The following is a 13301-nucleotide window of genomic DNA, read 5'->3' on the forward strand; positions in this document are numbered from 1 at the left end:
ACCACAAGGTACCCACTAAAAGCCAGGCCAGCCTCCTACAATGACCCTCATGGTGCGCCCTATTTTAATACAGCGCAAACATGGTGTTGTTTGGTGTCGGTAGGGGGCGCAGAAAAAGTGGCTCATGAGAGCTGATGCGCCACTTTTTCTTAAATATGGGCCATTGTGTGTAACACTCATCCTGGGGGCCTGACGCAGTCCCACGGTTTACATGAAGGTGCTCTAGCCCCTTGTGGCTACCACACGCCTGCACCCACTGCACTGTGTCATGCCCCAGTTACTTCAGGTGCCATGAGGCCTAAGCGAGGCCCCTGTGTGACTCTCGCCCTCACTGCAGGGCCCTCGCGTGCCCCAGGCTAAAGTCCGCAGACCAGAACAGGCCCCCTCATAGCTGCAGCATTTTCTATGTTGACTCTGTTCTACGCAGCGTGGGTTCTATTCTCCGCCAGCAGCAGTATGTTGGTTTAGGTGTCGAAGTTTTTAGAACCGACCCCTATCTTTACCTCCCAGCCCACACCCAGTGGAGTACTATTTTTATTTGGACATGAGTAGGAACAATGGGGGTTATTACAACTTTGGAGGAGGTGTTAATCCGTCCCAAAAGTGACGGTAAAGTGAGGGATATACCACCAGCCGTATTACGAGTCCATTATGGTGGGCATTCCAACCCTGGCGGTCGGTGTTAAAGCGGCGGCCAACCCGCCAACAGGCTGGCGGTTCAAAAAGTGAAATTCCGAATCTGGCGGTAACCGCCAACAGAGACCGCCACATCAACACTCCGACCGCCACGGCGGAACAAACAAACAGCGCGGCGGTCACCGCCAACAGACAGGCGGCAGACAATGTACCGCCCACCCTATCACAACTCACCAATCCGCCACCTTTTCCGGGGCGGGAGCCCCGCCGATAAAAACACGGCGGAAACAGACAATCCTAACGGAAAACGCTCACCTCCATACACCCCACGAGGAATCTGGACAGCATGGAACCGGAACTCCACGTCCTCCCAGCTCTTGTCTTCCTGCTCCTCTACCAGGAGCACGAACGGCGCCGCAGAAGACACCGGTGAGTACTGCACCTACGACACAGGGGAGGGTGGAGGCAAACAATTACGGGCACACACATACGCGACACCCCCACCCCCACCCACTACAACGCATAGCAATACATCACTGTTACAACCCCCAAACCCCCCTGAAAGAATGCTAAGACAAAAGGAAATGATCATAAACAGTCGAATATATTGTAGAAAGGAATAAAAAAAATATCATATATTTCAAACAATTGTATACAAAATATTTACAAGTCCGGTATTGTTTCCTGACATTGTCCGTGGACCACTGGGCCCAATTCACATGGGCAAGGCCCACACAAGAAACCTGACCACAACGGAGAGAACACTGCAGGGGCATCAGATCGAAAAACTACAGGCACCTCAGGGGGAAGGGAAGGGGGGGCACCTCAGCCACATGAGTACACGACGCCAGATCCACGAGGGGCCTCCATGGCCACTGTCCCATTGTGGGGAGTGCAAAGCCACAGTCTCACAAGTCCATACAGTGGGTGGCCTGCCCACTGGCCCATCCTGGGGAGTGCAAAGCCACAGTCTCAAAAGTCCATACAGTAGGTGGCCTGCCCACTGGGCCATCCTGGGGAGTGCAAAGCCACAGTCTCAAAAGTCCATACAGTGGGTGGCCTGCCCACTGGGCCATCCTGGGGAGTGCAAAGCCACAGTCTCACAAGTCTCTACAGTGGGTGGCCTGCCCACTGGGCCATCCTGGGGAGTGCAAAGCCACAGTCTCAAAAGTCCATACAATGGGTGGCCTGCCCACTGGGCCATCCTGGGGAGTGCAAAGCCACAGTCTCAAAAGTCCATACAGTGGGTGGCCTGCCCACTGGGCCAACCTGGGGAGTGCAAAGCCACAGTCTCACAAGTGGATTACAGAGTCCACTGGTACTGGAGGAGGCATGGTGGCCAGAGTGCATCGTGCAGCCCTGCCCGATACAGATCCAGGCCTGCCCCTTCTGCCAATGGGCCAGCTGTGCTTGACTTGAAGGGCCCTGTTCAGCGGTGCAGAGACGGCGGTGCCCAGCGGAGCGGTGCTTGAGATGAAGGGCCCAGCGGAGCGGTGCTTGAGATGAAGGGCCCAGCGGAGCGGTGCTTGAGATGAAGGGCCCAGCGGAGCGGTGCTTGAGAAGAAGGGCCCAGCGGAGAGGTGCTTGAGATGAAGGGCCCAGCGGAGCGGTGCAGAGACGGCGGTGCCCAGCGGAGCGGTGCTTGAGATGAAGGGCCCAGCGGAGCGGTGCTTGAGAAGAAGGGCCCAGCGGAGAGGTGCTTGGGATGAAGGGCCCAGCGGAGCGGTGCAGAGACGGCGGTGCCCAGCGGAGCGGTGCTTGAGATGAAGGGCCCAGCGGAGCGGTGCTTGAGATGAAGGGCCCAGCGGAGCGGTGCTTGAGAAGAAGGGCCAAGCGGAGAGGTGCTTGAGATGAAGGGCCCAGCGGAGCGGTGCTTGAGAAGAAGGGCCCAGCGGAGAGGTGCTTGAGATGAAGGGCCCAGCGGAGAGGTGCTGGAGACGGCGGTGCCCTGTTCAGCGGTTCTTCTCTTGAAGGGCCCTGTTCAGCGGTTCTTGAGACGGCAGTCCCCAGCGGAGCGGTGCTGGAGACGGCGGTGCCCTGTTCAGCGGTGCTTGTCACGGCGGGGCCCAGGTCAGCGGTTCTTGAGCCGGCGGGGCCCTGTTCAGCGGTACTTGAGACGGCGGTGCCCTGTTCAGCGGTGCTTGTCACGGCGGGGCCCTGTTCAGCGGTACTTGAGACGGCGGTGCCCTGTTCAGCGGTGCTTGTCACGGCGGGGCCCTGTTCAGCGGTTCTTGAGACGGCGGTCCCCAGCGGAGCGGTGCTGGAGACGGCGGTGCCCTGTTCAGCGGTGCTTGTGACGGCGGGGCCCTGTTCAGCGGTGCTTGTCACGGCGGGGCCCAGGTCAGCGGTTCTTGAGCCGGCGGGGCCCTGTTCAGCGGTACTTGAGACGGCGGTGCCCTGTTCAGCAGTGCTTGTCACGGCGGGGCCCTGTTCAGCGGTGCTTGTCACGGCGGGGCCCTGTTCAGCGGTGCTTGTGACGGCGGGGCCCTGTTCAGCGGTTCCTGAGCCGGCGGGCCCAGTTCAGCGGTTCCTGAGCCGGCGGGGCCCAGTTCAGCGGTGCTTGACGTGTTCCCAGGGAACCAGATCGGGCCAATATTTCCCGCTCAGTCGCCACCCGGCCTTTCGCTTGCGGGGCCCTCCTGTGCTGGAGTCCTGGGCCCGTGGGTGTCCTCCTTCACACCCGAAATGGGGCTGATGGGGCCCTCCTGGGCAGCTCGCCTGCTGCCGGACTTGTCCGCCCTGCTGCCCTTGCCCTCCTTGGACGATGATCTGGGGCCCTTGCCTTCCTTTGTGGATGTGGCAGGTGACGGTGCCAGGGTAGTGTCTTTGGGGGCTGCCGTCTCAGGCCTCTCGCGCCGGCCCTTCCCTTTTTGGGTTCTTTTCCCAGGGGGTGGGCTGGCTGTCCCTTTGCTGCTGGCCGATGTTGCTGCCCTAGGAGCTGGTGGACTCCAATAGCCCTTGACTATGCTCCTTGTAGGTGCAGGGCTTGTGGAGGCTGAGGTGCTCTTTGGACTCTTACGAGATGGAGGGGGTGGGTCAGGTGATGCAAAGAGGTTAATTTTGGAGAGGAAAAACTTTTTAGGAGCAGTGGGAAGGGTAGGTGCAGTGGGTATGGGAGTGGAGGAAGAGGATGTGGTTGTAGGAGAGTCAAGTGTGCTGTCTTTGGATGCAGGTGCTTGTGACTGAGGCTGTCGTGAGGTGGATGGCTGTTGGGTGGGTGGCTGCCTGCATTTGTGTGGTTTGGAAGAGGGGGTGACAGACACAGTGGGAGAGGACACAGGGGACGTGTAAATGGCAGTGGGGGTGGTGACTGCACGTGTGCGGTGTGTTCTGGTGGGTGTGCTGGTGATGGACGTACTGGCTGATGGTGGTGTGCATGCAGGTGTGAGTGGAGACGTCACAGGGAGGGAGGAGGGAGACGAGGAGGAGGGGGACACAGAGGAGGCAGTGGCTGTTGGCATGTCTGCATGTGGATGTTGCTTGTGTGAATGCTTGTGGGATGTGTGGTGCTTATGTCTGGATGAGCTGACCTTGGGTGTTGAGGTGTGTGCAGGCTGGTCTGTAGGTGTGGCTGGGATAGGCAGAGGAACAGGGGAGTGGGGCTGGGTGGAGGGAGTTGGAGGAGGGAGGCTAGAGACAGGGACAATGGCTGCCGTCAGTGCTGAGGCCAGAGTCTGGAACGATCGCTGATGGGCAGCCTGACCCGAATGAATGCCCTCCAGGTATGCATTTCTCCGGTGCACCTCCCTTTCTACACCCTGGATGGCATTCAAAAGGGTAGACTGCCCAACAATGAGCGTCCTCAGGAGGTCAATGACCTCCTCACTGAGGGCAGCAGGGGTAACTGGGGCAGGGCCTGAGGTGCCTGGGGAGAAGGAGATGCCCGCCTTCCTGGCCGAGCGGGCACGGGGCGAACGCTGAGGGGCTGCTTGGAGGGCGGGGATGGTGCGCTGGGTGGCGGCTGTACCTGTTGTAGCGGTGGGCACAGATGTTGCCGCCACCACAAGGGAGCTCCCTTCCGAGGACGTGTCGGTGTCGCTGACGTCTCCACGGGTCCCCGTTGTGGAGCTCCCCTCGCCCTCCGTCTCACTGGTGAACTCGGAGTCGGTTGCATGGCCCTCCGGGGCCATGTGAGATGCAGCTCCCTCGTGCTCCGATGCCACTTCTCCTCCGCCTGATGATGCTGATGCACACATGAACAGGAAGACCAACAAAAGGGGGGGGGGGAGAAATAAAGACATGTTGAGTGCATGCATTGGCGACACCGTTGGCGGAGAGGACAGACACAGAAGCCCCCTGCACTACGCTGCGCACTCCGTGTACACTCCTCAATTATTGTGACTTGGCCTACAAATCTATGGACGACATAAGCACACATAGGTGACCCAGGACCATGGATAGCTGTACTTAGCACCCAACAGAGGTGGGGGGCGGGGGCACAGGGCCATGCCGTACGGAGGGGCCTAGCCTACAGAAAACGCCCTGGCCTAGAGATAGCCACAGCCCTCCTCCCCCACCCAGACGCCTTCACTGTGTGCTAATATAGCAGAATTTGCTGGTACTCACCCCCTTGTGTCTGCTGTGATGTCCTCTCGCGCCCATCCAAATCGGGGTAGGCCACCGCCAGGATCTGGGACATCAGGGGGGTCAATTGCCGTGTGGCACCCCTCCTTGGTTGGGAGGCCATCCCCAGCAGAGCCTCAGCGGTCTTTCTGGTCCCGCGGCGGATGTCCTCCCACCTCTTGCGGCAGTGGGTGCCCCGTCTGTTGTGGACCCCCAGGGCCCGGACGTCCTTGGCGATGGCACGCCAAATGTCGATCTTCTGATGGGCGCTGACCTATGTGACATGTACAGGGGGGGAAAAAAACAAATCATCACTTTTCTGCATGCTCGATGTGAGTGGCCCCCCCTCCCCTACCTTGCCATATGGCACATGCTCTCATCTGTCGTGCGATGCATGCATCATTCGCTCCCCTCCCCACCATCGTTCATTCACCCCACTCAACCCAGGCATTGGCCCCAAAACATGGTCCAAGTGTACTTACCTGTTGGTCTGGAGGACCGTAGAGTAGCGCATACTGGGGGAGGACCCCATCCACGAGTGTCTCCAACTCTTCTGAAGTGAAGGCAGGGGCCCTTTCCCCAGTCGCAGCAGCCATTGTTCCTTCCAGACCGAGGTCACAGCAGCACTTGGAGTATAGGTCCTCTCCTGTGGATGATCAGGTCTCGAGTGATTAAGCAGATAGAAAATGGCGGTCACGCCCGCGACGGTGCGTACCGCGGCGGTGCGTACCGCGACCGCCGGCGCTCTTCGTCATTGGCTCCTGAAACCCATAGGCTTCAATGTTAACCAATGCGACTTTGCGCCGCGGTCTTCGACTGCCAACTGCCGACCGCCGCGGTGTGCCACGCCAGCGCATTTACCTCACATCCCATTGTCACACTTCACAGGTCAGCCAGCCGCCATTTCAAGGGCCCACATGGCTTAATTTCTACTGCGTCACACAGGCCTAGGCCTTGCATTGCCACTCATACAAGCCATTCAATGCATAGAGAATCGTGTAGTGTGCAAGCTGTGGGAACGTACCTGTGGGTTGCTTGACTCTGTGCTCCATGTTGTCCTTCCTAGGCACCGTCCGCTGGGACTTGCGAGGAGATGGAGGAATGTTCCCGTGTACAGACCGCTGGTGGACCTGTCGACAATGGAAGAAAGACATGTCATTTTAACATACCGGCTTGACAGAGCCAGCATACAGGAACTGTGTGCCCAGCTGAAGCCAGACCTGATGTCACCCATCCGCCAACCCACAGGGATTCCCCCTCTAGTGCAGGTTCTGTCAGTACTCCATTTGTTGGCAAGTGGGTCATTCCAAACAACAGTGGCCATTACATCAGGGATGTCTCAGCCTATGTTTTCAAAGGTGTTGTCCAGAGTGTTGTCTGCCCTGATGAAATACATGAGGAGCTACATTGTTTTCCCTGAGGTGGGCGATTTGGCTACAGTGAAGGCTGATTTCTATGCCCTTGGACATATTCCCAACATCATTGGTGCCATTGATGGGACCCATGTGGCTTTGGTTCCCCCCAGAGAAAGTGAACAGGTGTACAGGAATCGGAAAAGTTATCATTCGATGAATGTGCAGGTGGTCTGTTTGGCTGACCAGTACATCTCCCATGTAAATGCCAAGTTCCCTGGGTCAGTGCATGACGCGTACATCATGTGAAATAGCAGCATCCCTTACGTGATGGAACAGAGACACCGTGTATGGCTATTGGGGGACTCTGGTTACCCCAACCTGTCGTGGCTACTGACCCCAGTGAGGAATCCCAGGACCAGGGCAGAGGAACGGTACAATGAGGCCCATGGGCGTACTAGGAGGCCAGGTTTAGGTGCCTGCATATGACAGGTGGATCCCTAATGTACTCACCAAAGAAGGTGTGTCATATCATCGTGGCCTGCTGTATGCTTCACAACCTGGCTTTGCGACGCCAGGTGCCTTTCCTGCAGGAGGATGGTCCAGATGGTGGTGTTGTGGCAGCGGTGGAACCTGTGGAGAGTGAAGAGGAGGAAGACGACGGAGACGACACAGACAACAGGGACAGAGTGATACAACAGTATTTTCAATAACACACAGGTAAAAATCAACTCCGCCTTTTTACACTTACTTATACTCTACTGCCTCTCTACTGTCTGTCCTATTCCCCCAGTGTATGTTAACTGAGTTGTGACTTTCCCTTCCAATTTCAGAGATGTGGCCCCCGCAGCGTGACCTCTGCTTTGTTTACCCATGGACTACAGCTGTGTGACAGTGGTATGTTCTCCTCACTGTGTAACTGGACAATTTAGCTTTAATACATTTGTTCACAATACAGGCAGACTCCAGATTTTTTTGGTGCAATAAGTGTTTTTATTAAAGTGCTAGATTTTGGGACATCTTTGAAAATGGGTGATGGGTGATGGTGGAGGAATGTCCATGGCAGAGTCCAGGTTTTCAGTCACACAGGTGCATTGTCCATATGCCTGTGCAAAGATGGAGCTGGGGCAGTTTAATGTTGGACAGGGTGACAATGTGGGGCAGTGGGATGACATCAGGGGGTATCCTTTGCTGGCAGGGGTCTTGACATCCTACTCTGTCTTCTTACGAGATCTCAGGGCCCGCTTGCGGGGTGGTTCTTCTTCTGCAGGAGGTGGGGTTCTGGTGGCCTGTTGTTGTGTGGGGGCCTCCTGTCCACTAGCGCCGGCGGAGGTGGTAGCCTGTTCTTGGACCATGCTAGTGACAGGGGCCCTTTGTGGTGCCACATGGTCCCGCAATGTGGTGACAATCATGTTGAGAGCCACGACGATGGTGCCCATTGCGGAACTGATGCTTCGTAGTTCTTCCCTGAACCCCCTAAACTGTTCCTCCTGCAGTACCTGGATCTCCTGGAACCTGGCCAGTACCGTCGCCATCGTCTCCTGGGAGCGGTGGTATGCTCCCATGATGGAGGAGAGGGCCTCGTGGAGAGTGGGTTCCCTGGGCCTGTCCCCCCGTCGCACAGCAGCCCTCCCAGTTCCCCTGGGCCTCCGTCCCCTGGACCGTGTGCCCACTACCACTGCCCCCAGGTCCCTGTTGTTGTTGGGGTGGTGGGTTAACCTGGGTGCCCTGTAGTGGTGGACACACCGCTGATTGACGTGTCCTGGAGACAGAGGCATGGGCCCGCTGGGTGGGAGCTGTGCTGGTGTTCCTAGAGGGGGTTGGGTCTGGTGTGGCCTGTGGCTGTGTGAGGGGAACCGACTGTCCCGAGGTCCCCGATGGTCCGGGCTGGTCATCTGGGTCCAGGGAGACAGAGCTGCTGTCATCACTGATGGCCTCTTCTGGGGGTGGGATGGACATTTCTGGACCCTCCTGGGCGGTGTGGTGGTGTTTGGGTCCTGCAGGGGTATAGAGGTATGGTTATTGCTTCAGTGTGTGCCATATCGGTCAATGGGTGGGTTCCCGTGTACCCCAGTGCTGGCATTCCTGTGTGGGGGCTTTTGTGAGGGTGGCTTGTGGGGGAGATGTGTATGTGCAGTGGGCATGCTTTGGTGATGGGTGTCCATGCTTAGTGGACGCATGCAGGGCTAGGTGTTGGGATGGGTGGGTTGTGATGGTGAGACATTTGCAGGGAATAGGTGTGATGGGGGTGGGGGTGAGGGTGGGGGTGAGGGTGGGGGTGAGGGTGGGGGTGAGGGTGGGGGTATGCTTTGGGATGCAGGTGGGGTGGGGGGAAAAAGTATTGAAGATTTGACTTACCAGAGTCCATTCCTCCGCCAACTCCTGCGAGGCCGTCAGGATGCAGGATGTGCAAGACTTCCTCCTCCCATGCTGTAAATTCGGGGGGAGGAGGTGGGGGTCCGCCGCCAGTCTTCTGCACGGCGATGTTGTGCCTTGATACCATGGAACGCACCTTCCCCCGTAGGTCATTCCAGCGCTTCCTGATGTCGTCCCTATTTCGTGGATGCTGTCCCACAGCGTTGACCCTGTCGACTATCCTTTGCCATAGCTCCATCTTCCTGGCAATGCTGGTGTGCTGCACCTGTGTCCCGAAGAGCTGGGGCTTTACCCGAACTATTTCCTCCACCCTGACCCTGAGTTCTTCGTCTGAGAACCGGGGGTGTCTTTGGGGTGCCATAGAGTGGTGTGGATGAGGCGTGGGGTGGAGTATGTGTTGTAGAGTGTGGTGAGTGTGGTGGTGTGTGTTGTTTTGTGCGTGGATATTGTGTGGATGATGGTGTAGTGTGCCTCTGTGTGATGGTGTTCTCTATTCGGTGCTGTGTCTCTCTGGGCTTCGTCTCAGGAATTTTGTTGTAGGGGTTTGTGGGTGATGTGGGTGTGTGTTTTATATAGTATTGGGTGTGTGGGAGTGTTGTTTGTATGTGTATCAGGTGTGTGTATTTCGAATTGTCCAATGTGGTAGTGTTTTGTTCGTGTGTGTGTATTTCAACCGCGGCGGTGTGTACCGCCAATGGAATACCGCGGTTGAAAGACCGCCGCGTGGATTCGTGGGTCGGAATGGCATGGGCGTATTTTTGTTGGCGTGACGGTGGAGGTTTGGTCATCGCCACTTTCCCGCTGGCCGTTGGTGTGGCGGACTTTTGTTGGAGTCGGGTTTTTGGCGGTTTGCCTGTTGCGGGTCAGAATGACCGTGGCGGTTTACCGCGGCGGTGTAATGGCGGACTTCTGACCGGCGGTAAGCGCGTTTTACCGCCGAGGTTGGAATGAGGGCCTACATCCTATGGAACTCGTAATACGGCTGGTGGTATATCCGTCACTTTACCGTCACTTTTGGGACAGATTAACATCTCCTCCAAAGTTGTAATAACCCCCAGAGTCTGGTAGGAATTTTGTGCATCTTTATAGATTGTGGAAAAATGTGTATTTTTAGCCAATGTTTGACATTTAACAGGCATTTAGGGTAAAAATCCTAGCAGGATCATGCAAGAGACTCCCCTGGATATCTAGGCCTATATTTATGGGCCTTGGGGTGCATGGCAGCGCAGCAAGTCACCTTGATGCGGTGCGTCACGGGGAAAGGGCAGGAATGCACGATATTTAAAAGGATCACGCACATTCCAGTCCTTGCCCCTGTGTAGGCAGCCTAGCACCAACGCCTGCCACCTGTGTTGCATGCACAATTGTTTTTGTGTAGTAAGGGGCTTCCTGCACAAAAACAACCCTGAGAGGCTTTTTCCTCTTTCTATGCATGCTGTAGAAGTTCTTGTAAATCAGGGACTATGTCAAAATACATGGATGTTGTATGGGAACAGCCAAGTAACACCCATGTAAACGCCTCGCTGGCAGAGAGTAATGTAAAGCCGCGATTTGCACTGCCTTACATTACTTGAGATTTATGAAGCCACGCAAGGCCCCGCAAGGTGGCCTCTGTGGCGTCATAAATCTCACTTAAGGTTTGCGTCGCTCTTGCACCATGTTGCGTGGTGCAAGAGCGATGCAAAGCGGGTCAGAAACATGGCCCCTGGTGTATAGGAATGTCTGGGTTTAGTAGCTTTTATTGGAAGGTGGCCTAGCCCGGGCCCTAAAAACGCAACTTATCCACATCACTAAAATGGATCAGTATGCAAAGCGTGATCTTGCTACAACTACATAACATTTTTTGGAGCGTTTCTTCGAGTGGGTGATAGGCCCAGCCACACAAGTGGAGTACCTTTTTTTATCAGGAGAAGTATGAGAATTCTGGGTGATAGGAATTGTGTGGTTCCATCAGATTACAGATCCTGGACCTTTTCCTCACACAAATGTTTGGATCGTATTCTGGCTGTAAAAAAAGTAGTCAACACAAGTCACCCTGGATTCCCCTGAGAGTTTAGTTTTCAGAAATATCCAGGGTAGGTAGGTTTCGTTAGCTGACGGCCAAGCCCGGACCCTAATACAGCAGCCACCCACATTGCCAGAATGAGTCAACTTGCAAAACAAAACCTTGATGTCTCATTGTTACATTTTTATTAGACCTCTTCCTTCACAGCCAACAAATCCAAGCACACAAGTAGAGTACCAATTGTTATCAGAAGTGTTTTAACACAGAATAGTGTAACGTTTGTTATTATAAATTTAATAACTCTGTTCTTTTCTTCCAAATGTGAGCCAGCATGCAAGAGCTCATTTTGAGAAATGGCCTCTAAGTCACACATTAGCATCGGTAACCCTATGTTGCACGAATACGTACTATACCTAACTCCAGTAATTTGGGCACATTAAAAAAATCCACAGGTTTTCTTCATTCCAATTTTTCATTTGTGAGGCTACACCCCATGAATTGCTGCATGATCAGTACACAATGAAATATAATTATAAGCTGTAGCACGGATGTTGGCTCCCGGGGTTGCATGCTTTTGCACAACCAACAAACACCGAGGGGCAGGTTTAAGAGCCCCGAGTGCCACCTCAGCACCGCCACAGCGTCTGTTTTTTAAGCTAAGACGGCGCTAAAGTGGCTTTCCATGGCGTTGTTAAGTGCCTGGGGGGGCACTGTAGGAGGAAGGCCTGGTTTGTAGTGGGTACCAAGGGGTACTTACACCTTGCACCAGGCCCAGGTATCCCTTATTAGTGTATAGGGGGTCTAGCAGCTTAGGCTGATGGATAATGGTAGCTTAGCAGAGCAGCTTAGGCTGAACTAGGAGACATGCAAAGCTCCTACAGTACCACTAGTGTCACTTGCACAATATCATAAGAAAACACAATACACAGATATACTAAAAATAAAGGTACTTTATTTTTATGACAATATGCCAAAAGTATCTCAGTGAGTACCCTCAGTATGAGGATAGCAAATATACACAAGATATATGTACACAATACCAAAAATATGCAGTATAGTCTTAGAAACAGTGCAAACAATGTATAGTTACAATAGGATGCAATGGAAGCACATGGGGATAGGGGCAACACAAACCATATACTCCAAAAGTGGAATGCGAACCACGAATGGACCCCAAACCTATGTGACCTTGTAGGGGGTCGCTGGGACTATTAGAAAATAGTAAGGGTTAGAAAAATACCCCACCCCAAGACCCTGAAAAGTGAGTGCAAAGTGCACTAAAGTTCCCCAAAGGACATATAAGTCGTGATAGGGGAATTCTGCAAGAAAGACACAAACCAGCAATGCAACAACAATGGATTTCCAGTCGAGGGTACCTGCGGAACAAGGGGACCAAGTCCAAAAGTCACAAGCAGGTCGGAGATGGGCAGATGCCCAGGAAATGCCAGCTGTGGGTGCAAAGAACCTTCTACTGGACAGAAGAAGCTGAGGATTCTGCAGGAACGACAAGGGCTAGAGACTTCCCCTTTGGAGGATAGGTCCCCCACGCCGTAGAGAGTCGTGCAGAAGTGTTTTCCTGCCGAAAGAACGCCAACAAGCCTTGCTAGCTGCAAGTCGTGCGGTTAGCGTTTTTGGATGCTGCTGTGGCCCAGGATGGACCAGGATGTCGCCAACTTCGTCTGGGGACGGAGGGGGCGCCGAGCAAGACAAGGAGCCCTCTCAGAAGCAGGCAGCACCCCCAGAAGTGCCAGAACAGGCACTACGAAGAAGAGTGAAATGGTGCTCACCCGAAGTTGCACAAATGAGTCCCACGTCGCCGGAGACCGACTTAGAAAGTCGTGCAATGCAGGTTAGAGTGCCGTGGACGCAGGCTTGGCTGTGCACAAAGGATTTCCACCGGAAGTGCACAGAGGCCGGAGTAGCTGCAAAAGTCGCGGTTCCCAGCAATGCAGTCTGGCGTGTGGAGGCAAGGACTTACCTCCACCAAACTTGGACTGAAGAGTCACTGGACCGTGGGGGTCACTTGGACAGTGTTGCTGGATTCGAGGGACCTCGCTCGTCGTGCTGAGAGGAGACCCAAGGGACCGGTGATGCAGCTTTTTGGTGCCTGCGGTTGCAGAGGGAAGATTCCGTCAACCCACGGGAGATTTCTTCGCAGCTTCTGATGCAGAGAGGAGGCAGACTACCCCCACAGGATGCACCACCAGGAAAACAGTCGAGGAGGCGGCAGGATCAGCGTTACAAGGTCGCAGTAGTCGTCTTAGCTACTTTGTTACAGTTTTGCAGGCTTCCAGCGCGGTCAGCAGTCGATTCATTGGCAGAAGGTGAAGAGAGAGATGCAGAGGAACTCTGATGAGCTCTTGCGTTCG

Source organism: Pleurodeles waltl, chromosome 6 (genome assembly GCF_031143425.1).
Source record: "Pleurodeles waltl isolate 20211129_DDA chromosome 6, aPleWal1.hap1.20221129, whole genome shotgun sequence".
Lineage (NCBI taxonomy): Eukaryota > Metazoa > Chordata > Amphibia > Caudata > Salamandridae > Pleurodeles > Pleurodeles waltl.